The following is a 26063-nucleotide window of genomic DNA, read 5'->3' as shown; positions in this document are numbered from 1 at the left end:
CCAAGAATATACAATGGGAAAAGGATAGTCTCTTCAGTAAATGGTGTTGGGAAAACTGGACAACCACATGCAAAAGAATGAAACTGAGCCACTGTCTTACACCATACACAAAAATTAACTGAAAACGGATTCAGGATGTTCAACATATGCAAATCATTGTGATAACGCCACAGCAACAAAAGAGAAGACAGAAATCACATGTTCATCCCAATGGATGCCGAAAAAGCATTTGATAAAATTCAACATTCATTCATGGTTAAAAAAAAAAAAACTCACCAAAAACGGTATAGGAGGAATATATCTCAACATAATAAAAGCTATTTATGACAAACCCACAGCCAATATAATACTCAACAGTGAAAAGCTGAAAGCCTTCCCTGTAAAATCTGGCACAAGACAAGGATGCCCACTGCCACCACTTCTATTCAATGCAGTATCGGAAGTCCTGGCCACACCATTCAGACAAGAAAAAGAAATAAAAGGTATCCAAATTGGAAGGGAATAGGTAAAATTGTCATTATATGCAAATGACATGATACTTTATGTAGAAAACCCTAAAGACTCCACACAAAAACTATTAGAACTGATAAACCAAATAAGCAGGGTAGCAGGGTACAAGATTAACATACAGAAATCCGTTGCATTTCTTTACATTAACAGTGAAATATCAGAAAGGGAAAGTAAAAGAAAAATTCCATTTAAGATCACATCCAAAAAAGAAAAAAATACCTAGGAATAAAACTGACCAAGGAAGTGAAAGACTTATGTGCTGAGAACAATAAAACATTGATTAAGGAAACTGAAGGTGATTCAAAGAAATGGAAAGGTGTCCCAGGCTCTTGTATTGGAAGAATTAATATCATTAAAATGTCCATACTACCCAGAGCAATCTACAGATTTAATGTGATCCCTGTCATATTACCCGTGACATTTTTCACAGAATTATAACAAATAATACTAAAATTTATATGGAACCACAAAGGACCCAGAATTGCCAAAGCAATCCTGAGGAAAAAGAACAAAGGTGTAGCCATAACCCTCCCAGACTTCACACAATACTGCAGTGCTACAGTAGTCAAAAAAGTTTGGTACTGGCACACAAACAGGCATATGAATCAATAGAGAGCAGAATAGAGAGCCCAGAAATAAACCCACACACCTACGGTCAATTATATCTTTGACAAAGGAGGCAAGAATATACAATGGAGAAAAGACAGTTCTCTTCAGCAAGTGGTGTTGGGAAACTTGGACAGCCACATGTAAATCAATGAAGTTAGAACACTCCCTCACACCATACACAAAACTAAATTTGAAATGGCTTAAAGACTTAAATATAAGATGTGACGCCATAAAACTCGTAGAAGAGAATATAGGCAAAACATTTTCTAAAATAAATCACACCAATGTTTTCTTAGGTCAATCTCTCTAGGGGCAAAAGAAATAAAATCAAAAATAAACAAATGGGACCTAATGAAACTTAAAAGCTTTGCACCGCAAAAGAAACAATAAAGAAAATGAAAAGACAACCTATGGAATGAGAGAAAATATTTGCAAATGATGTGACCAACAGAGGCTTAATTTCCAAAATATACAGACACTCATACAACTCAATAACAAAAAAACAAACAACCCAATCAAAAAATGGGCAGAAGACCTAAGTAGACATTTTTCCAAAGAAGACATACAGATGGCCAATAGGGACATGAAAAGATGCTCAACATGCCTAATTGTTAGAGAAATGCAAATCATAATTACGATGAGGTATCACCTCACACCAGTCAGAATGGCCATCATCAAAAAGTCTACAAATAATAAATGTTGGAGAGGGTGTGGAGAAAAGGGAACCCTCCTACACTGTTGGTGGGAATGTAAATTGGTACAGCCATTATGGAGAACAGTATGGAGGTTCTTTAAAAAACTAAAAATAGAGCTACCATATGATCCAGCAATCCCACTCCTGGGTATATATCCAGAAAAGACAAAAACTCTAATTCGAAAAGATACATGTACCCCAATGTTCGTAGCAGCACTATTTACAATAGTCAAGACATGGAAGCAACCTAAGTATCCATCAACAGATGAATGGATGAAGAAGATGTGGTATATATTATATAATGGGGCTTCCCTGGTGGCGCAGTGGTTGAGAATCTGCCTGCCAATGCAGGGGACATGGGTTCGAGCCCTGGTCTGGGAAGATCCCACATGCCACGGAGCAACTAGGCCCGTGAGCCACAACTACTGAGCCTGCGTGTCTGGAGCCTGTGCTCCGCAACAAGAGAGGACGCGACAGTGAGAGGCCCGCGCACCGTGATGCAGAGTGGCTCCCACTTGCCGCAACTAGAGAAAGCCCTCGCACAGAAACAAAGACCCAACACAGCCAAAAATAAGTAAATAAATAAATAAATGTATTAAAAAAAATTTTAAGTAACGTTATTTTCTTTAATACTTTTAAAAAAATTAAAAATAAATGTTCCAACCAAAAGACATAGACTGGCTGAATGGATTAAAAATCAAGACCTGTATATATGCTGTCTAGAAGAGATCCACTTCAGATCTAGGGACACATACAGACTGAACGTGAGGGGATGGAAAAAGGTATTCCATGCAAATGGAAACCAAAAGAACGCTGGAGTAGCAATACTCATATCAGACAAAATAGACTTTAAAATAAAGAATGTTACAAGAGACAAGGAAGGACACTACATAATGATCAAGGTATCAATCCAAGAAGAAGATATAACAATTATAAATATATATGCACTCAACATAGGAGCACCTCAATACATAAGGCAACTGCTAACAGCTATAAAAGAGGAAATCGACAGTAACACAATAATACTGGGGGACTTTAACACCTCACTTACAGCAATGGACAGATCATCCAAAATGAAAATAAATAAGGAAACAGAAGCTTAGAATGACACAATAGACCAGATAGATTTAATTGATATTTATAGGACATTCCATCCAAAAACAGCAGATTACACTTTCTTCTCAAGTGTGCATGGAACATTTTCCAAGATAGATCACATCTTAGGTCACAAATCAAGCCTCAGTAAATTTAAGAAAATTGAAATCATATCAAGCATCTTTTCTGACCACAACCCTATGAGATTAGAAATGAATTACAGGGAACAAAACGTAAAAAAAACAAACACATGGAGGCTAAACAATACGTTACTAAGTAACCAAGACATCACTGAAGAAATCAAAGAGGAAATAAAAAAATACCTAGAGACAAATGACAATGAAAACACAATGGCCCAAAACCTATGGGATGATGCAAAAGCAGTTCTAGAGGGAAGTTTATAGCTATACAAGCCTACCTCAAGAAACAAGAAAAATCTCAAATAAACAATCTAACCTTACACCTAAAGGAACTAGAGAAAGAAGAACAAACAAAACCCAAAGTTAACAGAAGGAAAGAAATCATAAAGATCAGAGCAGAAATAAATGAAAAAGAAATGAAGGAAATGAGCAAAGATCAATAAAACTAAAAGCTGGTTTTCTGAGAAGATAAACAAAATTGATAAACCATTAGCCAGACTCCTCAAGAAAAAGAGGGAGAGGACTCAAATCAATAAAATTAGAAATGAAAAAGGAGAAGTTACAACAGACACCGCAGAAATACAAAGCATCCTAAGAGACTACTACGAGCAACTCTATGCCAATAAAATGGACAACCTGGAAGAAATGGACAAATTCTTAGAAAAGGTATAACCTTCCAAGACTGAACCAGGAAGAAATGGAAAATATGAACAGACCAATCACAAGTAATGAAATTGAAACTGTGATTAAAAATCTTCCAACAAACAAAAGCCCAGAACCAGATGGCTTCACAGGCGAATTCGATCAAACATTTAGAGGAGAGTTAACACCTACCCTTCTCAAACTCTTCCAAAATATAGCAGAGGGAGGAACACTCCCAAACTCATTCTATGAGGCCACCATCACCCTGATACCAAACCCAGATAAAGATTTAACAAAAAAAGAAAACTACAGGACAATATCACTGATGAACATAGATGCAAAAATCCTCAACAAAATACTAGCAAACAGAATGCAACAACACATTAAAAGGATTGTACACCATGATCAAGTGGGGTTTATCCCAGGAATGCAAGGATTCTTCAATATACGCGAATCAATCCGTGTGATACACCATATTAAAAAATTGAAGGATAAAAACCATATGATCATCTCAATAGGTGCAGAAAAAGCTTTCGACAAAATCCAACACCGATTTATGATAAAAAACTCTCCAGAGGGGCTTCTCTGGTGGCGCAGTGGTTGAGAGTCTGCTGCCAGTGCAGGGGACGCGGGTTCGAGCCCTGGTCTGGGAGTATCCCACATGCCGCGGAGCGGCTGGGCCCGTGAGCCACAACTGCTGAGCCTGCGCGTCTGGAGCCTGTGCTCCCCAACAAGGGAGGCCGCGATGGTGAGGGGCCTGCGCACTGCAGTGAAGAGTGACCCCCGCTTGCCGCAGCTGGAGAAAGCCCTCGCACAGAAACGAAGACCCAACACAGCCATAAATAAATAAAAAATTAAAAAAAAAAAAACTCTCCAGAAAGTAGGCATAGAGGGAACCTACCTCAACAGAATAAAAGCCATATATGACAAACCCACAGCCAACATCGTTCTCAATGGTGAAAAACTGAAACCATTTCCTCTAAGATCAGGAACAAGGCAAGCTTGCCCACTCTCACTACTATTATTCAACATAGTTTTGGAGGTTTTAGCCACAGCAATCAGAGAGGAAAAAGAAACAAAAGGAATCCAAATCGGAAGACAAGTAAAGCTGTCACTGTTTGCAGATAACATGATACTATACACACAGAAGCCTAAAGATGCTACCAGAAAACTACTAGAGCTAATCAATGAATTTGGTAAAGTAGAAGGATACAAAATTAAGGCACAGAAATCTCTTGCATTCATATACACTAATGATGAAAAATCTGAAAGAGAAATTAAGGAAACACTCCCATTTACCACTGTAACAAAAAGAATAAAATACCTAGGAGTAAACGTACCTAAGGAGACCAAAGACCTGTATGCAGAAAAGTATAAGACACTGAAGAAAGAAATTAAGGATGATACAAACAGATGGCGAGATATACCATGTTCTTGGATTGGAAGAATCAACATTGTGAAGATGACTATACTACCCAAAGCAATCTACAGATTCAACGCAATCCCTATCAAAGTACCAGTGGCATTTTTCCCAGAACTAGAACAAAAAGTTTCACAATTTGTATTGAGACACAAAAGACCCCAAATAGCCAAAGCAATCTCGAGAAAAATAAAAAAATACGGAGCTGGTGGAATCAGTGCCCTGACTTCAGACTCTACTACAAAGCTCCAATTAAGACAATAAGTAATTAAGACAATATGGTACTGGCACAGAAATAGAAATATAGATCAATGTAAAAGGATAGCAAGCCCAGAGATAAACCCACGCACATATGGTCACCTTATCTTTGATAAAGGAGGCAAGAATATACAATAGAGAAAAGACAGCCTCTTCAATAAGTGGTGCTGGGAAAACTGGACAGCTATATGTAAAAGTATGAAATTAGAACACTCCCTAACACCATATACAAAAATAAACTCAAAATGGATTAAAGACCTAAAATGTAAGGCCAGACACTCTATAAACCTCTTAGAGGAAAACATAGGCAGAACAATCAATGAAATAAATCACAGCAAGATCCTTTTGACCCACCTCCTAGAGAAATGGAAAGAAAAACAAAAATAAACAAATGGGACCTAATGAAACTTCAAAGCTCTTGCACAGCAAAGGAAACCATAAACAAGACAAAAAGAACCCTCAGAATGGGAGAAAATATTTGCAAATGAAGCAACTGACAAAAGATTAATCTCCAAAATATACAAGCAAGTCATGCAGCTCAATATCAAAAAACAAACAACCCAATCCAAAATATGGGCAGAAGACCTAAATAGACATTTCTCCAAGAAGATATACAGATTGCCAATAAACACATGAAAGGATGCTCAACATCACTAATCATTAGAGAAATGCAAATCAAAACTGCAATGAGGTATCACCTCACACCAGTCAGAATGGCCATTATCAAATTTTACTTAATTTTTAACTACTACAAAACTATATATTTTTTTAAAAAGGCATATTCAAGGGTGTCACATACAAAATGTTACTACAGTAGAGGCCAACAACATGCTTACTGGCCTCACCAGGTTAACTCTCTTGGTACAGCCCTCAGAACAAATGAAGCTCCCCCTTGTCACTTAGAAATGGAATGGTACCCTTAGATCACAAGGCAACTTGTTTAAAAACTCTATTTTTTACCATTTCCAACAGTTTATCATTGTAATCAAGAAAAATCTTGATAATATGCAAGAAGTAAGAAATCACAGAAATCAATTGGTTGCTGAAGCTCACGTAAGATAATTGTCATTAATCCCCTAATTTTAATTTTTGGCGTTCATCACAACAGGTTTGTTTTTACATTGAATTTGAATAAATATGATAAATCTGAACTAATACAATGTTTACTAAAAATATTCTTCCTATCTGTTTTATATATTTGTGATTCTTCATAAGATTCCTTCTGAAAAGAGGGTTCTACTCCTAAAAAAAAGTCTTTTAAAAAACTGAATGTAAAGTGTTACAGTCCTTCTTTTTCTACTGACTTTTGTTTCTGAGATTGTTAAGCAAGTCTTCAATTTATTGGACTCATTTAAGATTCTAAAACCATCTTTTCTCTCTTCTCACACACACCCATATTTTTCTCCCTGCTCCCCACTTCTCCCTCTGAGCTTGGTGTTTGTGTAAGACAATAACAGGAACAATCTGATTTGGCAGCATAATAATCAACCAAAGTGTGTCTCTTCTGTTTGTCATTTTGCTTGATTACAACATCAAAATGCTAGAATGGGTGAACTATTTGAAGTCTGGGCTTTGAAAACACCTGTTTAGTGATGTTTAGTGGATGTGTGAATTTTCCTATTGAACAATAATAGCAGCTTACTCTGTCACTTTCACACTTTGATTACAAAAACAGTGGTCTGGACATATCCTGGCAAAATATATTCGGAGGTTATGGTAGCAGTTGAAATTCTCATGGAAGAATAAAAATGTACATTAGGACAATTTACACTTATTTTATTTGTTATACAATCTTACATAAGCAACGATCAACTCCTCTGTCCTAAGTAACTTTTTAATGTGTTATGTGAACTTCATCAGCAGCCTCTTGATTGGGTCTCAAGCACTAATCAGGCCCCTCACAAGTACATTGGATGCTTAGACATCTTGCCTCCATCATGAAGAGTAAGTAGGATCATAATGACTAATCACATTAGCATGATTTAAAAATGCAGAGCGTGAATAGCTTTTCCCCCCAAGATTTCTAGTAAAAACATTCGCAGAATAAGACTGCAATAATTCATTACACCATTGGCTTGTTTATATTATAACATATTTATGTGCCCAGAAGAATGAAACCAGAAAACCACCATTAACAAGCAGAGGAAAGAGATTGTTTTTTAACTGAATTCAGGATGAACATATAAGAAGAAATTTTTCAAAGAAGGGAAACTGCTATCTTGTTATGTCCTCTAAGACATTACAAAACCCAGTCTCACTAAAGATCTTTTTAGTAACCTATATTTTGTACTTCCCACTAAGAACCACTTTCTGCCCATAAAGCCAAACAGTGAGTTCCAGGTGAAGTCACTGCAGATCACAGAAGCATGTCACTAAGGGAAAATTCATTCCCGTGAATTTTCATGGGAAAATTCCCATGTTTCCCATGAAAGCAAAAACCCTTACCTTCGGGGGAAGATATCCCATTTACAAATAGTATATTGCCACCCAAATGGATGTAAATTCACTGACTCCCTCTCAGGACTTGGGGTGTCTGCTTTAGGGCTGAATTGGTCTGCTAAATATTAGCTAGGTACTGAGCAAGGTGCCTTAGATGCAACTATGAAAAATCACAAACGGTTCTTGCCTTCTACAAGCTTACCATCTTGTGAGGAAAGCACTAGATACTAACTATAGTATCAAGAGTTCTGTCCTGGAGGGTGTAATGACACTGTTGATACCTGGAAGGTAAGCAGGAGTTCAGGGGAAAGGACATAATGATGCAAAGTATTCCAGGCAAAGTATTCCATTACAAGGAATGTTGAAGGAACTGAGAATAGTTTGTGATCAAATGATTATTGAATATTTGTTGAGTGCATACAGCTAAACTACAGATTACAAGGGAGAAAGTGGTGAAAAACAAAGCTAAAAGGGATTCAGGGGGCCAGATTTATCAACGTAAACATTCAGGGGCCAGGGGCCTATCAGTGCAAAAGATAGACATGGTATCTGCCCTCAGGGAGCTAATAGTTTAGTAGGAGAAAAAGATTTTTAAAAATCAACACTAATGTCAAATTGGGATCAATACAATGAAGAAAACAAATGGGTGTGAGGAGAGAGTAACAGGAAGAATCTGCTTAAGATGGGCTCAGAGGAGACATCTCTGAGGAGGTGAGATTTGCAGGATGAAAAAGGGTCAGTTCATGAAGGGCCTGATGAACCTCATTAGTGAGTTGTGGGTTTTGTGGGGGTTTTTTGAATTTTGTTTTTTTTATACAGCAGGTTCTTATTAGTTATCTGTTTTATACCTATTAGTGTATATATGTCAATCCCAGCCTCCCAATTCATCCGACCACCCCCTCCCCCATTCCCCCCTGCGTGTCCATACGTTTGTTCTCTACCTCTGTGTCTATTTTTGCCTTGCAAACTGGTTCATCTGTACCATTTTTCTAGGTTCCACATATATGCGTTAACTTATGATCTTTGCTTTTCTCATTCTGACATACTTCACTCTGTATGACAGTCTCTAGGTCCATCCACGTCTCTACAAATGACCCAGTTTCATTCCTTTTTATGGCTGAGTAATATCCATTGTATATATGTAGCACATCTTCTTTATCCGTTAGTCTGTCGATGGGCATTTAGGTTGCTTCCATGACCCGGCTATTGTAAATAGCGCTGCAATGAACATTGGGGTGCGTGTGTCTTTTTGAATTATGGTTTTCTCTGGGTACATGCCCAGTAGTGGGATTGCTGGGCCATATGGTAATTCTATTTTTAGTTGTTTAAGGAACCTCCATACTCCTCTCCATAGTGGCTGTACCAATTTACATTCCCACCAACAGTGCAAGAGGGTTCCCTTTTCTCCACACCATCTCCAGCATTTGTTGTTTGTAGATTTTCTGATGATGCCCTTTCTGACTGGTGTGAAGTGATAGCTCATTGTAGTTTTGATTTGCATTTCTCGAATAACGAGTGATGTAGAACAGCTTTTCACGTGCCTCTTGGCCATCTGCATGTCTTCTTTGGAGAGATGTCTATTTAGGTCTGGGAGTTGGGGTTTTATCTTGATGCTTATCCATGTTTAAAGGTTTTAAGTGGAGGAGAGATGCAATCAACTTCTATTTTAGACAAATCATTCTGGCTGCTATGCAGAGTTTGGAGATGAACAAGGCAGAAGGAAGAGGTAGGGAGATCAGCTGGATGGCTTTTCCAGTGAACTGGGTGAGAAAGAATTTCCTAGTGCCAGAATATTTTAGTAACAGTGCTATTAGGTAGAGGTAATATTAAAATATTTAACAATCAGTTTGGCATGAGCATTAACTCATCAGGATGGATGGTAGCTTCAGTACTGAGCAGGGTCTGCAGACGTCTCTCTGCTGGGCCAGGCTGGATAGACAGGTGGAACACAGAGGTGAGGCCAACACAACCGGGGCTTAGACTAGCAGCTCTTTGCAACCAGTATGGAAGTATTTGAATATTTCAGCACCAGACGCAACTGTAGTAGTCTGGGAATTTGGTATAGAGAGCCAGGGAAAGATTCAGGAGATGGGTAGGAAAGAGAAGGCTTACATTTGGGGAATGCTTGAGGTGAGCAAAAGGGAAGGGTTAGCGATTAGGCTCTGGGCTCTGCTTGGGCAACCAGGGAAACTCATTCATTTATTCAGCACTTTATGTTTAAGACACCTGAGAGATTTGAAATGTCACGAGGGCCGCTGGATATGTGAGGCAGGAACGCGGGAAAGATGTGGGCTGCAGAAATAACTGTGGGAGTTTTCAGTACATCATTTGAAGCTAAAGAGTGGATGAGGTCCCCAAAGGAGAGACAATAGAACCCAGCATGGAGGCCTGAGCAACTCTGCCATTTAGAGTTTGTCAGGAGGAAAAGGAGCCTTTGATGGCAGAAAGAGTGGCTACTATTGTACAAGGAAAACAAATCCTGTGAGGTTTCGGAAGCTAAGAGCGGAGAGTGTTTCCAGGAGGAGGGAGTGGCCGGCTGTGTTCTAAACTGCGGAGAGAGTGAGTAAGAAAGAGAGGACTAGAGACTCTCAGGGATTTAGCAGCACAGAGATTGTTGGTGACCTTGATAAGAGCAATTTCAGTGGGCGGTGAGCACAGAGGTCAGACTGTCTAGCACTGGAGGTGAATGAGAGGTGGGGAGGTAGAGATGGTGTGTCCAAGACAACTACTTGCAGTGATGTGAGACTTGGATTTTTTTTTCTTTTTTAAAGGGAAGAGGCTTAAGCAAGTTTAATTGCTAGTAGGAGAAGCAGTAAGGTATTTTAATAGATTCCAGGGGTCAGCAAACTAGGGCTACTGCCTGTTTTTATAAATAAAATTGTATTGGAACCCAGCCACTCCCATTCATTTATGTATTATCGATGACTGTTTTTATGCTGTAACAGCTTACTTACTTTAGTACTTGTGAAAGACACCCTGTGACACAAAACCAAAAATATCTACTCTCTGACCCCCTTCCAGAAAAAGTTTGTTAGCCCCTGGTTTAAACTAAAGTATTACATGCCCTTTTAATTTCCACAGAAATGCAAATAAATACATACCATATCTAAATGCATACATAATGACATACACTAACAATTTCCCAAGTCAAAAGTGCTACGGAAATTCTCCTTCATTCGTTTACAAATTTATCAATTAAAAAAAAAAGACAAAAAGACGTAGCTACTGCTCTTCTGCGCATACTAGAGTTCTGTTGTTGACAATATAAAGTAAACACATTTTATTCACTGCAGCACACCTAGTACCTCGCGCTGAGCCTGACATGTGGTAGGTGCCCAATAAACACTGGTTGAAGCAAAGAAGAGAAGGAACCAGGTGCTGTACTAGGGAATTGTCTGGGGCAAGGGGTAGGGGAGCTTTTGAGATTGGGGTAAATAGCAGAGCATTCCCTGTGTACATGAACTTAGAACCATCCCAGTGAGGTTTGTGGGGGCTGGAATAGATCACATTCCTCTAGAATTAATCTGGAAAGTGAGGGGGAAATGGCCTGGGGAGATCTGGCTAAAGCTGAAGTGTATCCTTGATGTGAAAACAAAATCACAAAGTGGCAGTTTGTAGTTTGGCAGCAGGAAAGGGCAGTCTGCACAGTTCTTTATTTGTTGTGATGAAACAGAAAGTAGAGATGAGCTGAATTTATGTACAATTCAAGCCAACTTATTCCTCAGGAGCATGTGTTGCTCTGTTAAAAAGTAGGTTAAAGTAACAAGTCAAAAAATGAAAATTTCCAAAAACATTTTGTTTCACTGAAAACAAGCATATACATATACAAGCATACAAGCATATAAGTTGCCCAATCTTTTGACACAGGAGGAAGGCTTTTGAGCACAGGGCATCACTCTTGAATAAAGAACACCCATAACATTAACTGAGATTTGAAGTATGGGTGTCTTTAAAGGAGAATGAAAACTTATAGATAAAGGGGAAGCGATCTGAGTGCAGAATTCTTCTAGAGATTTTCCCACAATCTTTTGCAGCTATATCGCTCACACTTTAGGAATCTTTTGACTTATTCACTAGAAAAAACTCTTTTCTTTGTCTTCATATTTCATCTATTTATGTAATATTTAATGATATCACATCATTAAAATAACAAAATGCAGGTGTCCTAAACAGACATAGGAAACAACTGCTTCACAGGGAGGATACAATTCATATCAGAAGGTAACCTACTAACCTTGTTCTGTGGTGGGAACGCTGGGGTACAAAGGGAATAGGTGGTGATTCTGGTGACTCCAGGAAAAAGAGGCAAGTTAAGAGGGTTTCTCAGGACTTCCCTGGTGGCACAGTTGTTGAGAATCCGCCTACCAATGCAGGGGACACGGGTTTGAGCGCTAGTCTGGGAAGATCCCACATGCCGCAGAGCAACTAAACCCATGTGCCACAACTACTGAGCCCATGTGCCACAACTACTGAAGCCTGCATGGCTAAAGCCTGGGCTCCACAACAAGAGAAACCACCACAATGAGAAGCCCATGCACCGCAACGAAGAGTAGCACCCGCTCTCCACAGCTAGAGAAAGCTAACGCGTAGCAACGAAGACCCCACACAGCCAAAAATAAATAATAAATAAATAAATGTATTTTAATAAAAAAGACTGTTTCTCTGTGAGTGTGGTACAAGCATGTTACAGGGCCCCAGCTGGTGCTCCTTGAGTCACTGACAGGCTGCCAGCATGGCTGGGTCCCCTGAATATTGACTTGGGGCAGCTGTCCCAAGTCATCACACTCTAGGGACTGTGCAGTATTGTGCCCTGGAAAGCATGCATTAAACACTTGCTTTAGCTTCTTCTGGAATGTAGTATGTGGAATAATAGATGACTCCTCTTAACAATGCAACTACCAGAGAATTACAACTGATGAGAGGACAGCCTTATATATCCCATAGCAGATTTAGCTTTGCAAGGCACATTTAACGTTCTCAAACTGCTGAATCGAGAGAGAGACAGTAAAATCTGTGTAAGCATATTCTGGCAGCAAGTCACCGGGTAACTAACAAAGAACACCCTAAATAGCAGGCAAAGATGACTGAACAATATAAAAGTCGAGAATCTAAGCAGTGGTTAATATATTACCATGAACTGAGACTCGGGAGCCCACGTTTTGCAGCAAAGGCCCAGCCAGCTTTCTAATTTATTTTATGCTAAAATTGGGTTGATAAAAAATGACCCTATTCTCTGCTGTCAATACTTTGGAAAAATTTTCCCATAGTTTGGAAAGGAGGGAAATAAGATTTCCCTGTGAGAATTAACTGTAAAACCAAGAATGTCATTGATTACATATAGATATGCAGTCTCTCAAGAGATCGAGTATTTCCAATATGAAACCTTTTCATATTGTTCTCTATCAAGGCCTTAATTAATGGTAGAACTTGAAGGGGCCTAAAAGGTTCAAATGTTAGGACTCAGAAAGGTTACATGATATGTTCAAGGTCCTAAGGTCAATTATGAGTTAATCCAGCCTATGACCTAGGTCTCCCAGGTCGTAGTCTCATGTTTTTCTCATTATAACACCCACCTTCTAGTTGGAATTTTCTGATTAGCTGGGGTCACTGTATCCTTAGAGATATGGTTACTATAGCTGAGGACCAAATTACCCTGCAAATCAATGAGGTGAAACAACTGTTTATAATGCTTATTGGGTCTGTGGGTCACAATTCAGACAGGGGCTGTGGAGATGACTTGGGGCTAAGATCCCCTGAAGACTCACTCACTCACTCACTCACACGTCTGCTGACTGATGGTGGCTATTGCTGGGACCTCAACACCTACAAGCAGCCTCTCTATGTAGCCTGAGCTTCCTCACAACATGGTGACTGGCTTCCAAGAGTGGGCATCACGAGACAGTCAGGCAGAGGCTCTATTGCCATTTATGACCCAGCTGGGAAGTCATGCAACATGACATCCACTCCATCCTCTTTTTGTTGGGGCAGTCATAAAGTTCTACCCCAGTTCAAGGGGAAGGGAATAGACTTCACCTCTTGACGGGAAGTGGCAAGGTCCTGGAAGAGCGTGTGGGGTCAGAAATATTGCTGTGGCCACTTATGGAAATGACAATCTGCTACAACTAGAATTAAATGCCTTCTTTACAAGAAAAAAATTAGAGGGACAAAAGAGGCAGCAGAAGAACAACTAACCAATCACACCTGAAGTCTGAGTATGCCTGCTCCCATTTCTCTCCCTCTGGGGAACTTTGCAATGTGTGCTTACTGCAAATTGAATGGGAATAAAGCATGTTAACTCAACATGATTGACGCTTTTATTTCATTTAACTCTCTAGTTTGGTGTGTTGGAAAGTATGTTTCCAGCTTTTATGCTAGGGATAAGATGTATCCTTCACAATGAGGAAAAGGGGAAAAACTATTTTAATTGAAGAACTTATTTTTTAAAATAGATCATGTACTAGACTATAAAGAAAACATCAACAAATCTCCTAAAGCACAAAGTGCACAGACATTCTCTGACCACAGAGCAATAAAACTATAAATTAGGAACATTTAAACAAAAATTTCCCACCCACTTGGAAATTCAAAAATACCCTTCTGTATATCTCTTGGGCATAAAAGGGGAAATATGATTGCAATCATAGAATATTTAGAAAATAAAAATAATGAAAACACTACAAATCAAAACTCATGGGATACGGCTAAAGCTATATTTTAAGAGGCACATAAATCAGTAAGGAGTGAATAATGACAATGCCAGCAGCAGCAGCAATGGCTAACACTTTCTATTCTAGGAGCTTTATATGTATGGACTCATTTAATCCTCACAGCAACCTACAGGTAGATGCTATTATTTTCATTCTCATTTTACACAGGAACAAATTGCGACACCGAAGGGATGAGTGATTTGAGCGAGATCATGCAACTAGCCCCTGTCATTCCAGGCACTGGGGTTACACAGTGACCTAGAAGGCAAAGTCTATGCTCTCTTACAGCTGTGAGCTCCTCATTACTGCTGGGCAGGTGTGGGAGTGCCAGCTTCTCACGAGGCCTTCACAGATGCCTTCCTGGATGGGAGGGGCAGAAGTGCCTCGTTACCGCCAGGTGGTGGCAAAAGCCCTGAAGCTCCCCTAGGCCTTCTCTGGCAGTACCCCATCTGGGATGGGGAGAGAGGCCTTGTTACTGCCAGTGGGGGTGGAAGTCCAGGCACCCCGTGTGGTCTCCACTGGTACTGTGGAGAGGGGAGGGAGGAGAGTGTGTATCATTCATGCCTGGTGGGGATGAAACTCCCAGCTCCCTATGTATCCTTCTCTGCCACCACCTTGGCAGGTGTGTTGGGGTGCCTTGGTACAGCCTAGCGGAAGGCTGAAGTCTAGTCTCCCCTCTAGGACTTGCCTGGCATGGGTGGGAGTGGGGTCACAGTTTTGTTTTGTTTTTTTTCTGTGGTTTTTGGCTGGAGTAGAGCTGCTTAGATAATTCTAAAAGTTTTCTATTTCACTAGGATGACCTATACCTGGTTCTCTGGCTAAGCAGAGCACGGTTTGGTTGAAGGTTTTTGTTTTGTTTTTTTTTTTTTGTCTGTGCCTGTTGGCATTTGCAGGTTGCTAGCTTCTTCAGCTCCAAGTCTGGGATATATGAGGTAAACAAACAAACAAGGTAGGAACTAACCATGTGTCATTCCTCAGGTCTCAAAGTCCCTAGCTGATCTGCCTTCCTCTCTCTACCTTTCAGCCTTCTTATGTTTCTTTTATATGTAATGTCCAAGGGTGTTAGTTTCACTTAGCTGGAGGAATATGGGAAAGTACATCAACTTCATCTTCCCAGAAGAAGTTGTCTCTTATGTTAAGAAAAAAAAAAATCTGACAGGATGTGTTCATTCTCAGAGCAGGAGGAGAGTCAGAATGACAGAGAACCACTGATAGGGGTGGAGGGGAGAAAAAGGGGGTGGGATCCTGTGCACAAGTGAAAAGGATGGCCCTAGATGTGAACATGGACAGTTCATCTGAAGTCACAAGAGGAAAAGATGAGCATCTATTAAAAATGCAGGGAGTTTGGTGGTGAGTGGATGAGGATGTCTCCATGGAATAAGGGAAGCCATCAACTGAGAAAGGGGGCTGGGGTCAGGGAAGGCCAAGGATTTGCAGAGAGAAGCTGCTTTGAAAGGTGGTGGAGAGAACTGACTAGAGGAATACAGAAGGATTTCTCTACATCCTGAAGCCACATAAATTTAGAAGGAAACCAGTTAGCCTAGTTGCTTGTTTTCCTCCAGAACTAGGTACAGAGTAGGCAGATAAATGTGGGTTTAATCAATAACTGTGCCAGATCAGATGAGAGAAGCAGGAAGAAAAAAAAAAAAAAAAGACATGGAGGGTGAGAGGGCAGACAGCAGAAGCAAGAAAAACTACAATCCTGCAGCCTGTGTAACAAAAACCACATTCACAGAAAGACAGACAAGACAAAAAGGCAGAGGGCTATATACCAGATGAAGGAACAAGAAACAACCCCAGAAAAACAACTAAATGAAGTGGAGATAGGCAACCTTCCAGAAAAAGAATTCAGAATAATGATAGTGAAGATGATCCAGGACCTCGGAATAAGAATGGAGACAAAGACTGAGAAGATGCAAGAAATGTTTAACAAAGACCTAGAAGAATTAAAGAACAAAGAAACAGAGATGACCAATACAATAACTGAAATGAAAACTACATTAGAAGGAATCAATAGCAGAATAACTGAAGCAGAAGAACGGATAAGTGACCTGGAAGACAGAATGGTGGAATTCACTGCTGTGGAACAGACTAAAGAAAAAAGAATGAAAAGAAATGAAGACAGCCTAAGAGACCTCTGGGACAACATTAAACGCAACAACATTTGCATTATAGGGGTCCCAGAAGGAGAAGAGAGAGAGAAAAGACCAGAGAAAATATTTGAAGAGATTATAGTCGAAAACTTCCCTACAATGGGAAAGGAAATAGCCACCCAAGTTCAGGAAGCGCAGAGAGTCCCATACAGGATAATCCCAAGGAGAAACACGCCAAGACACATAGTAATCAAAGTGGCAAAAATTAAAGACAAAGAAAAATTATTGAAAGCAGCAAGGGAAAAATGACAAATAACATACAAGGGAACTCCCATAAGGTTAACAGCTGATTTCTCAGCAGAAACTCTACAAGCCAGAAGGGAGTGGCATGATATACGTAAAGTGATGAAAGGGAAGAACCTACAACCAAGATTACTCTACCCGGCAAGGATCTCATTTAGATTCGATGGAGAAATCAAAAGCTTTACAGACAAGCAAAAGCTAAGAGAATTCAGCACCACCAAACCAGCTCTACAACAAGTGCTAAAGGAACTTCTCTAAGTGGGAAACACAAGAGAAGAAAAGGACCTAGAAAAACAAACCCAAAACAATTAAGAAAATGGTCATAGGAACATACATATCGATAATTACCATAAACGTGAATGGATTAAATGCTCCAACCAAAAGACACAGGCTTGCTGAATGGATACAAAAACAAGACCCATATATACGCTGTCAACAAGAGACCCACTTCAGACCTAGGGACACATACAGACTGAAAGTGAGGCGATGGAAAAAGATATTCCATGCAAATGGAAATTAAAAGAAAGCTGGAGTAGCTATACTCATATCAGATAAAATAGACTTTAAAGTAAAGAATGTTACAAGAGACAAGGAAGGACACTACATAATGATCAAGGGATCAATCCAAGAAGAAGATATAACAATTATAAATATATATGCACCCAACATAGGAGCACCTCAGTACATAAGGCGACTGCTAACAGCTATAAAAGAGGAAATTGACAGTAACACAATCATAGTGGGGGACTTTAAATATATTTATTTATTTATTTATTTTGGCTGTGTTGGGTCTTCGTTTCTGTGCGAGGGTTTTCTCCAGTTGCGGCGAGTGGGGGCCACTTTTCATCGTGGTGCGCGGGCCTTTCACTGTCGCGGCCTCTCCCATTGCAGAGCACAGGCTCCAGACGTGCAGGCTCAGTAGTTGTGGCTCACGGGCCTAGCCGCTCCGCGACATGTGGGATCTTCCCGGACCGGGACACGAACCCATGTCCCCTGCATTGGCAGGCGGACTCCCAACCACTGCGCCACCAGGGAAACCCAATAGTGGGGGATTTTAACACCTCACTTACACCAATGGACAGATCATCCAAAATGAAAATAAATAAGGAAACAGAAGCTTTAAATGACACAATAGACCAGATAGATTTAATTGATATTTATAGGACATTCCATCCAAAAACAGCAGATTACACGTTCTTCTCAAGTGCACACGGAACATTCTCCAGGATAGATCACGTCTTGTGTCACAAATCAAGCCTCAGTAAATTTAAGAAAATTGAAATCATATAAAACATCTTTTCTGACCACAATGCTATGAGATTAGAAATGAATTACAGGGAAAAAAACGTAAAACACACAAAGACATGGAGGCTAAACAATACGTTACTAAATAACCAAGAGATCACTGAAGAAATCAAAGAGGAAATCAAAAAACACTTAGAGGCAAATGCCAATGAAAACACGACGACCCAAAACCTATGGGATGCAGCAAAAGCAGTTCTAAGAGGGAAGTTTATACAAGCCTAACAAAAGAAACAAGAAAAATCTCAAGTAAACAATCTAACCTTACACCTAAAGAAACTAGAGAAAGAAGAACAAACAAAACCCAAAGTTAGCAGAAGGAAAGAAATCATAAAGATCAGAGCAGAAATAAATGAAATAGAAACAAAGAAAACAATAGCAAAGATCAATAAAACTAAAAGCTGGTTCTTTGAGAAAATAAACAAAATTGATAAGCCATTAGCCAGACTCATCAAGAAAAAGAGGGAGAGGGCTCAAATCAATAAAATCAGAAATGAAAAAGGAGAAGTTACAACAGACATCGCAGAAATACAAAGCATCCTAAGAAACTACTACAAGCAACTTTATGCCAATAAAATGGACAACCTGGAAGAAATGGATAAATTTTTAGAAAGGTATAACCTTCCAAGAATGAACCAGGAAGAAACAGATAAATTTTTAGAAAGGTATAACCTTCCAAGACTGAACCAGGAAGAAACAGAAAATATGAACAGACCAATCACAAGTAATGAAATTGAAACTGTGATTAAAAATCTTCCAACAAACAAAAGTCCAGGACCAGATGGCTTCACAGGTGAATTCTATCAAACATTTAGAGAAGACCTAATACCTATCCTTCTCAAACTCTTCCAAAAAATTGCAGAGGAAGGAACACTCCCAAACTCATTCTATGAGGCCACCATCACCCTGATCCCAAAACCAGACAAAGACACTACAAAAAAAGAAAATTACAGACCAATAGCACTGATGAATATAGATGCAAAAATCCTCAACAAAATACTAGCAAACAAAATCCAACAACACATTAAAAGGATCATACACCACGATCAAGTGGGATTTATCCCAGGGATGCAAGGATTCTTCAATATACGCAAAATGTGATACACCATATTAACAAGTTGAAGAAGAAAAACCATATGATCATCTCAATAGATGCAGAAAAAGCTTTTGACAAAATTCAACACCCATTTATGATAAAAACTCTCCAGAAAGTGGGCATAGAGGGAACCTACCTCAACATAATAAAGGCCATATATGACAAACCCACAGCAAACATCATTCTCAATGGTGAAAAACTGAAAGCATTTCCTCTAAGATCAGGAACGAGACAAGGATGTCCAATCTCACCACTATTATTCAACATAGTTCTGGAAGTCCTAGCCACGGCAATCAGAAAAGAAAAAGAAATAAAACGAATACAAATTGGAAAAGAAGAAGTAAAACTGTCACTGTTTGCAGATGACATGATACTATACATAGAGAATCCTAAAACTGCCACCAGAAAACTGCTAGAGCTAATTAATGAATATGGTAAAGTTGCAGGATACAAAATTAATGCACAGAAATCTCTTGCATTCCTATACACTAATGATGAAAAATCTGAAAGAGAAATTATGGAAACACTCCCATTTACCATTGCAACAAAAAGAATAAAATACCTAGGAATACACCTACCTAGGGAGACAAAAGACCTGTATGCAGAAAACTATAAGACACTGATGAAAGAAATTAAAGATGATACCTACAGATGGAGAGATATACCATGTTCTTGGATTGGAAGAATCAACATTGTGAAAATGACTATACTACCCAGAGCAATCTACAGATTCAATGCAATCCCTATCAAATTACCAATGGCATTTTTTACAGAACTAGAACAAATCATCTTAAAATTTGTATGGAGACACAAAAGACCCCGAATAGCCAAAGCAGTCTTGAGGGAAAAAAACGGAGCTGGAGGAATCAGACTCCCTGACTTCAGACTATACTACAACACTACAGTAATCAAGACAATATGGTACTGGCACAAAAACAGAAACATAGAGCAATGGAACAAGATAGAAAGCCCAGAGATAAACCCACGCACCTATGGCCAACTAATCTATGACAAAGGAGGCAAAGATATACAATGGAGAAAAGACAGTCTCTTCAATAAGTGGTGCTGGGAAAACTGGACAGCTACATGGAAAAGAATGAAATTAGAATACTCCCTAACACCATACACAAAAATAAACTCAAAATGGCTTCGAGACCTAAATGTAAGACTGGACACTATAAAACTCTTAGAGGAAAACATAGGAAGAACACTCTTTGACATAAATCACAGCAAGATCTTTTTTGATCCACCTCCTAGAGAAATGGAAATAAAAACAAAAATAAACAAATGGGACCTAATGAAACTTAAAAAAAAAAAAAAAGACATGGAGGGTGTGTATAAAGGAGTGATTATGATGATGAAACACAAAGTCAGTACCATAGCATGGCACAAGTACAGAAGGCACTATTTTTATTGTATTTTGCAACACAGAGACCTAGCGTAGACTCTAATGTGGATGAGGAAGAACCTGAGTAAAGGGCCAGTGAACATTTGGGGGTGATTGAATTGGGAGTCCTAATAGGGCTGGAGAATTGTTAAGGTGGGACTGGTAAATTAGAGGCACCCAAAGATAGGAGATGATGGCCATAGAGAAGATATTTGAAATTGAGATTTAGGAGGTGAAATAGATATTGGAAATGAAAGATCTAGGATATGAGAAGGTGTAGCTGAAGTGAGGTGGGGGGTGCTTAGCAAACTACATGCCCTTAACAAACTTCCCATTGAGAATAACTAAAAACAATGAATAAAATATAGAAATATATATATTTTTAAATGCATCAGGGACCTGCTAATAAAGTAAGGCCAAAAGGAATTCAAAGCAAGGCCCAAGTGAGATGACCCAGGCACTGCTAATGGCCTTTGCACTGAGGACTTTTGACAAATCAGGGGATCTTGAGATCCAGTGTTCACAGCCTTGTGAAATATGGATGATAGTTGACAAAGCCTAGGTCCAGCCCAAAGAGGGCAGCATAAAAGACAATCCTACATAAAGCTCGAAAGGGTACACTAGAAATAAAATTGCCCCCATTGCAGACAACAAGGACATTTGCTTATGTTAAAATTTGGCGCTGGTAAAGGAGAAGAAAAATCTTTCCTGAAAGTTTCTAAGTACAAGCTAGCCCTCACGTGTGAGTTTTGTTGCCAGAGTTGCACTACCTGGGTGGTCTGGAAAACCTTCAAGCTGAGAATTTAGTTTAAAGTGGCCCTCCTTCAGTAGTACCCATGAGCACCTGGCAGAAACACATGCAAATCCTTTTTAAATGAACTCTCTTCTATCTAGGCTTCAAAGAATTCCCATAGAAATATGAATTCACAATTAGAAAAGAAAAGCATCATGAGCGAGACCCAACAAAATAACAAGCAACTCACATCACCCACAAACAGTCAATCAGGTGTTGGAAATATCAGATAGTATAAAATTTATATACAGTTTATAATGATTAGAGAGCAGAAACTAGGGAGTCATCTGCAGGAGATAAGATTTTTACATAGACATAAAAATACATATTAAAGATGGGGACTTTGCCGGTGTAGTCTTTTTATAGGTTTTATAAACCACTTGAGCCTATATCAGTCATTTTAGTGTCTGACATGTTTGGGACTATCAGTGCTTTGTTGGTTTATGGCTTAAATTCTTTTTCTGGTCCGTTTCCTTCTTCCCTTCCCCCCACTTTAAACATTTTCCTATACATAAAAATAGAATTAAGATTTTTTTTAGTAAAATTGATACTTATAAGGTCAATATTTTAAAAATGCATTTCTATATACCAGCAACAAAAAATTAGAACGTGTAATAAAAAGACAGATGCCATTTACAGTAGTATCAAAAATATTAATTACCTAGGAAGAGATTTAACAAAATATGAGTAAGACCTATATACAGAAAATCGTAAAATGACTGAGAGAAATCAAAGGAAATTTAAATGAATGGAAAGAGATACTATGTTTATGGGTAGGAAAATTCAATATTATAAAGTTGTCATTGCTTTTCCAATTGATCCATAGATTTCTTTTATTACATTTAAAATCCCAACAAAGTATTTATTTTGACTGGTGGGCGTTGAGGAATGGATAGTGGAACTTGGCAAGTTGATTCTCAAGTGTATCAGAACGGACACTGAAAATCAGTTGAGAAAGTATGAGCTATAAATAACTGATGCTGAGACAACTGGGTATTCATATAGAAAAGAAGGTATCTGAACCCCTACCTCACACCACATGCCAAAAATCAGTTCTAGGTGTCTAAAAGACTCAAAATTAGGTAGAGTTTTTAAACTTTTTGAAAGTAATAAAAGAAAATGCCCTTTTCAATTAACGGATGAGAAGAATCTCTGAAGCGAGACAGAAAAGCACAGGGAGTAAAGTAAATTACTATTAAAGTCAATTACATTAAAATGAAGAACTTCTGTTCATCAAGATATACCATAACAGAAGTGAAAAGGTGAGTCACACACTGGGAGAGGGTATTTCCTATACCCATATGACAAAGGGTTAGTATCCAGACCGTATAAAAACTATAAGCCATTCAGAAAACTACAACCTAATTTATTTTAAAGGGGAAAAAGATTTGACTGGGCATATCACTGAAGAGAGAACACAAATGGTAAAATAACATATGAAAATATGTTCAACTTCATTTGTAATCAGGGAAATGCAAATTAAAACCACAGTGGCATATTATTCCAATCTCATCAGCTTGACAAAAATTTTTCAATGTGGAATACCAAGAATTAGAGATGTGGAACCACTGAATTCTTATACAGTGTTTGTGGGAGAGTCAATTTATTTCAACCATTTTGGAAGATAATTTGCATTATCTATTAGGTTGAAGGTATGCATGCCATTTGACTCAGCAATTCTACTCTCTGATGTTTGGCCTAGAGAAACTCTTGTACACATGTAGTGGGCGGTAGGTACAAGATGTTCATAGTAGCATATCTGTAAGAGCAAAAACTAGATATAACCAAGATATTCACCAACAGTAGAATGCAGTAAAATTCTGGTATATTCATATAATTGAATACTATACAGAAATAAACATGAATAAACTGTAGTTATTTGCAACAACGTGGATGCATCTCAGGAACATGTTATTAAGTGGAAAAAGTATGTCCCAGAAAGACCCATATGGTAAATTCCAATTATATGAAGTTCAAAAGCATGCAAAAATCATATATACATACATATATATGTATATATACATACACAAACAGATGTATATATAGAATGATTAGGAAGGATGGGATTGGAGAGGGACACATAGGGGCTTAAATGTTCTATGTCTTAAATGGGACAGTAGGTGCACAAGTGATCATGTCCTTGTTACTTTTTTTGTCCTTAAACATTTATTTTATAAATATTCTTTTGTATATATCCGATACTTAATAAAATGTCAAGGCTCTTTGGAATTGAGGAGGTAAAAAGAGCTTTATCACAGAATGATTTCATGCTGGAAAGTTAGAAACAAGAACAAAGGTCCCCAGTAAAGGTCTGGTTAAATAAATTAAGGTACATCTGTATAACAGAATAGCATCCAGCAATGAAGTGCATACACTGACATGAGATGTTCCTTGTATAGTAGATGAAAGAAGTTACAGAACAGTATGATATCTCATTTACATAAGAAATATAAAAATACACTTACATAAGAATATAAAAAGCATTGAGTGAGTACACCAAAAAGTTAACTGTATTGGAATCTGGGTGTTGACTATTAGAATTATATTTAGGTTGTTTTCTCTTGATTTCTTCTCATTTTTTTCTACCAGAAACATATATTACTATTATACCAAAAAAAGTCAGAGAAAGAGTAGCAAAGAATATCTAAGAAACATCAGAAAGAAGAATGTAAATATAAAATATTTGGAAATGACCTTCACAAAATATATTAACATATTATTTGAAGAAAATGGTTACACTTTTATTAGAGTTAAAAATGAGATTTGAAGATAAATGGATTTATCTATCTATCTACCAAGTTTCTGGCTAAAAGGCAATATAATAAAGATTTAACTTCTTTCCCATTTAATTTACAGGATTAAAATAATCCCAAACAAAATCACAATGAAGTTTTTTTGGTTTTTGTTTTTTGTTTTTAAGGGCAAATCATTCATTTATTGTTTAAAGATTGCAAGACAACATCTGAATTTCTGTAGCACAATGTAAATGTTTTACTTTTTTGATAAAGCAGAGTATAATAGAAAAAAACAATTAGTTTCCAGTAATATCTATATCTCTATTCAGAATTAAGTCTTCCACAGACATGTCACCTGGAAACAAAAGCCTGTTACAAAAAGCAAAGCTTCAACAAGAGCGGCTACTTTTCGGGCAGGGAAAGGTTCATCCCTCTAGGGGGATGCTGTGCTATGTAAAATGGCTGCAAGGTCACAGCCTTGAGGGCGCTGGAAGTCTATTCTCCTGTTCCACATGAAGTAGTGTGGTGAACTTCAAACGTCCGTTCATCTGCAACCAAGCTGGCAACCTTTAACTGATTCTTTCAAGCAGGTAAAAAATAAATTAAAAGAAATCCCTACACTGATGTTCCTTGATTTACACTGTTAAATCGTTCATTAACATGTAATTCTGGCTAAGAATTACATTTGAGACTCCTTGTTCAGATTTTGGTTAACAGTACAAATCTTTCCGAAATTCAAGTTCTTATTAATCAATCATTTGTCAGCTAGGATACATTCAGGCATCAGCTGCAACTACAGAATAGATGCACTGCCTCAGCGCTTTGGAAAGACAGAATCTAGAACACTACTAGCAGACAAAATATCTGTTTCTAGACAGCATATGTGCAGTACAGCAAGATAAAAACATATATTCATATGTTGGCTTGTTTAAGCCTCAAGCCCTCAATCCTTTGTTGAAATACAATAATTTCATTCCTATGGGTTTTTTTTTTCATTCCTATGGTTTTTAATACCAAAAACTCAACCTCCAGGAGGGCTAAAGTCTAATTTATACTCCAAACCAAGTAGCAGTGCAGTTCGCTACTACTGAGGCTGAATCCATAAAGACTTCAAGACCACGTCCAGAAGACAAGTTATTATATATAACACCCTAGAAGGTCTGAAACATAATAATCATATACATAGCAGGTCCTCCAGAGCTTTTTACCTATAACATGGTTTTTGATGAAAGTTATTTAATGTACTGGAGATAACTGTGACTTACTGATCAAATATTTGAGTACTTGTACTTACCTGGGATTTCATTTCTGGTGAAAGAAAAAGGAAGAACAGGACTCACTTAAAAAAGAAAACAAACTTTATAAGTGAAAGTAAAAATCTTATCACACACTATCACTTTTGGAAGCAGCATAGAGGGGCAGTCAACGGTAAAACACTGGTGAAGTAGGTCAAAACTCTAGGCCAAAAATCCATTATTATTATCATCAGTGACAGTACCACAACTGTGCCCTTCATAATTAATAATCACTCCTAAGAATCTTCATTTGGCACCAGCTGATGCGTTTAAGAGAAACACTCTGGGAGGCTTTGAATCAGTCTTGGTTTTTTGTTAGCCAAGTTACAGGAAAATGTTTAAAGTGGGGGGAAGGGAAGAAGGAAACGGACCAGAAAAAGAATTTAAGCCATAAACCAACAAAGCACTGATAGTTCCAAACATGTCAGACACTAAAATGACTGATATAGGCTCAAGTGGTTTATTAAACCTATAAAAAGACTACACCAGCAAAGTCCCCATTTATCTGTAGAGTTCAGAAACTAAAACAAGGAATATTTTAGCTT

At 38.3% G+C, this 26063-nt stretch overlaps 1 long non-coding RNA gene across 4 annotated transcripts in view; it reads left to right on the top strand.

Moving 5' to 3' along the window:
• The window catches only part of LOC130707380 (uncharacterized), a 227723-nt gene that overhangs the window by 52240 nt on the left and 149420 nt on the right, over nt 1-26063 (top strand). The window lies entirely within an intron of this gene.

This window comes from Balaenoptera acutorostrata, chromosome 2, assembly GCF_949987535.1.
Source record: "Balaenoptera acutorostrata chromosome 2, mBalAcu1.1, whole genome shotgun sequence".
NCBI lineage: Eukaryota > Metazoa > Chordata > Mammalia > Artiodactyla > Balaenopteridae > Balaenoptera > Balaenoptera acutorostrata.
This window is presented reverse-complemented; position numbering and strand designations above follow the sequence as displayed.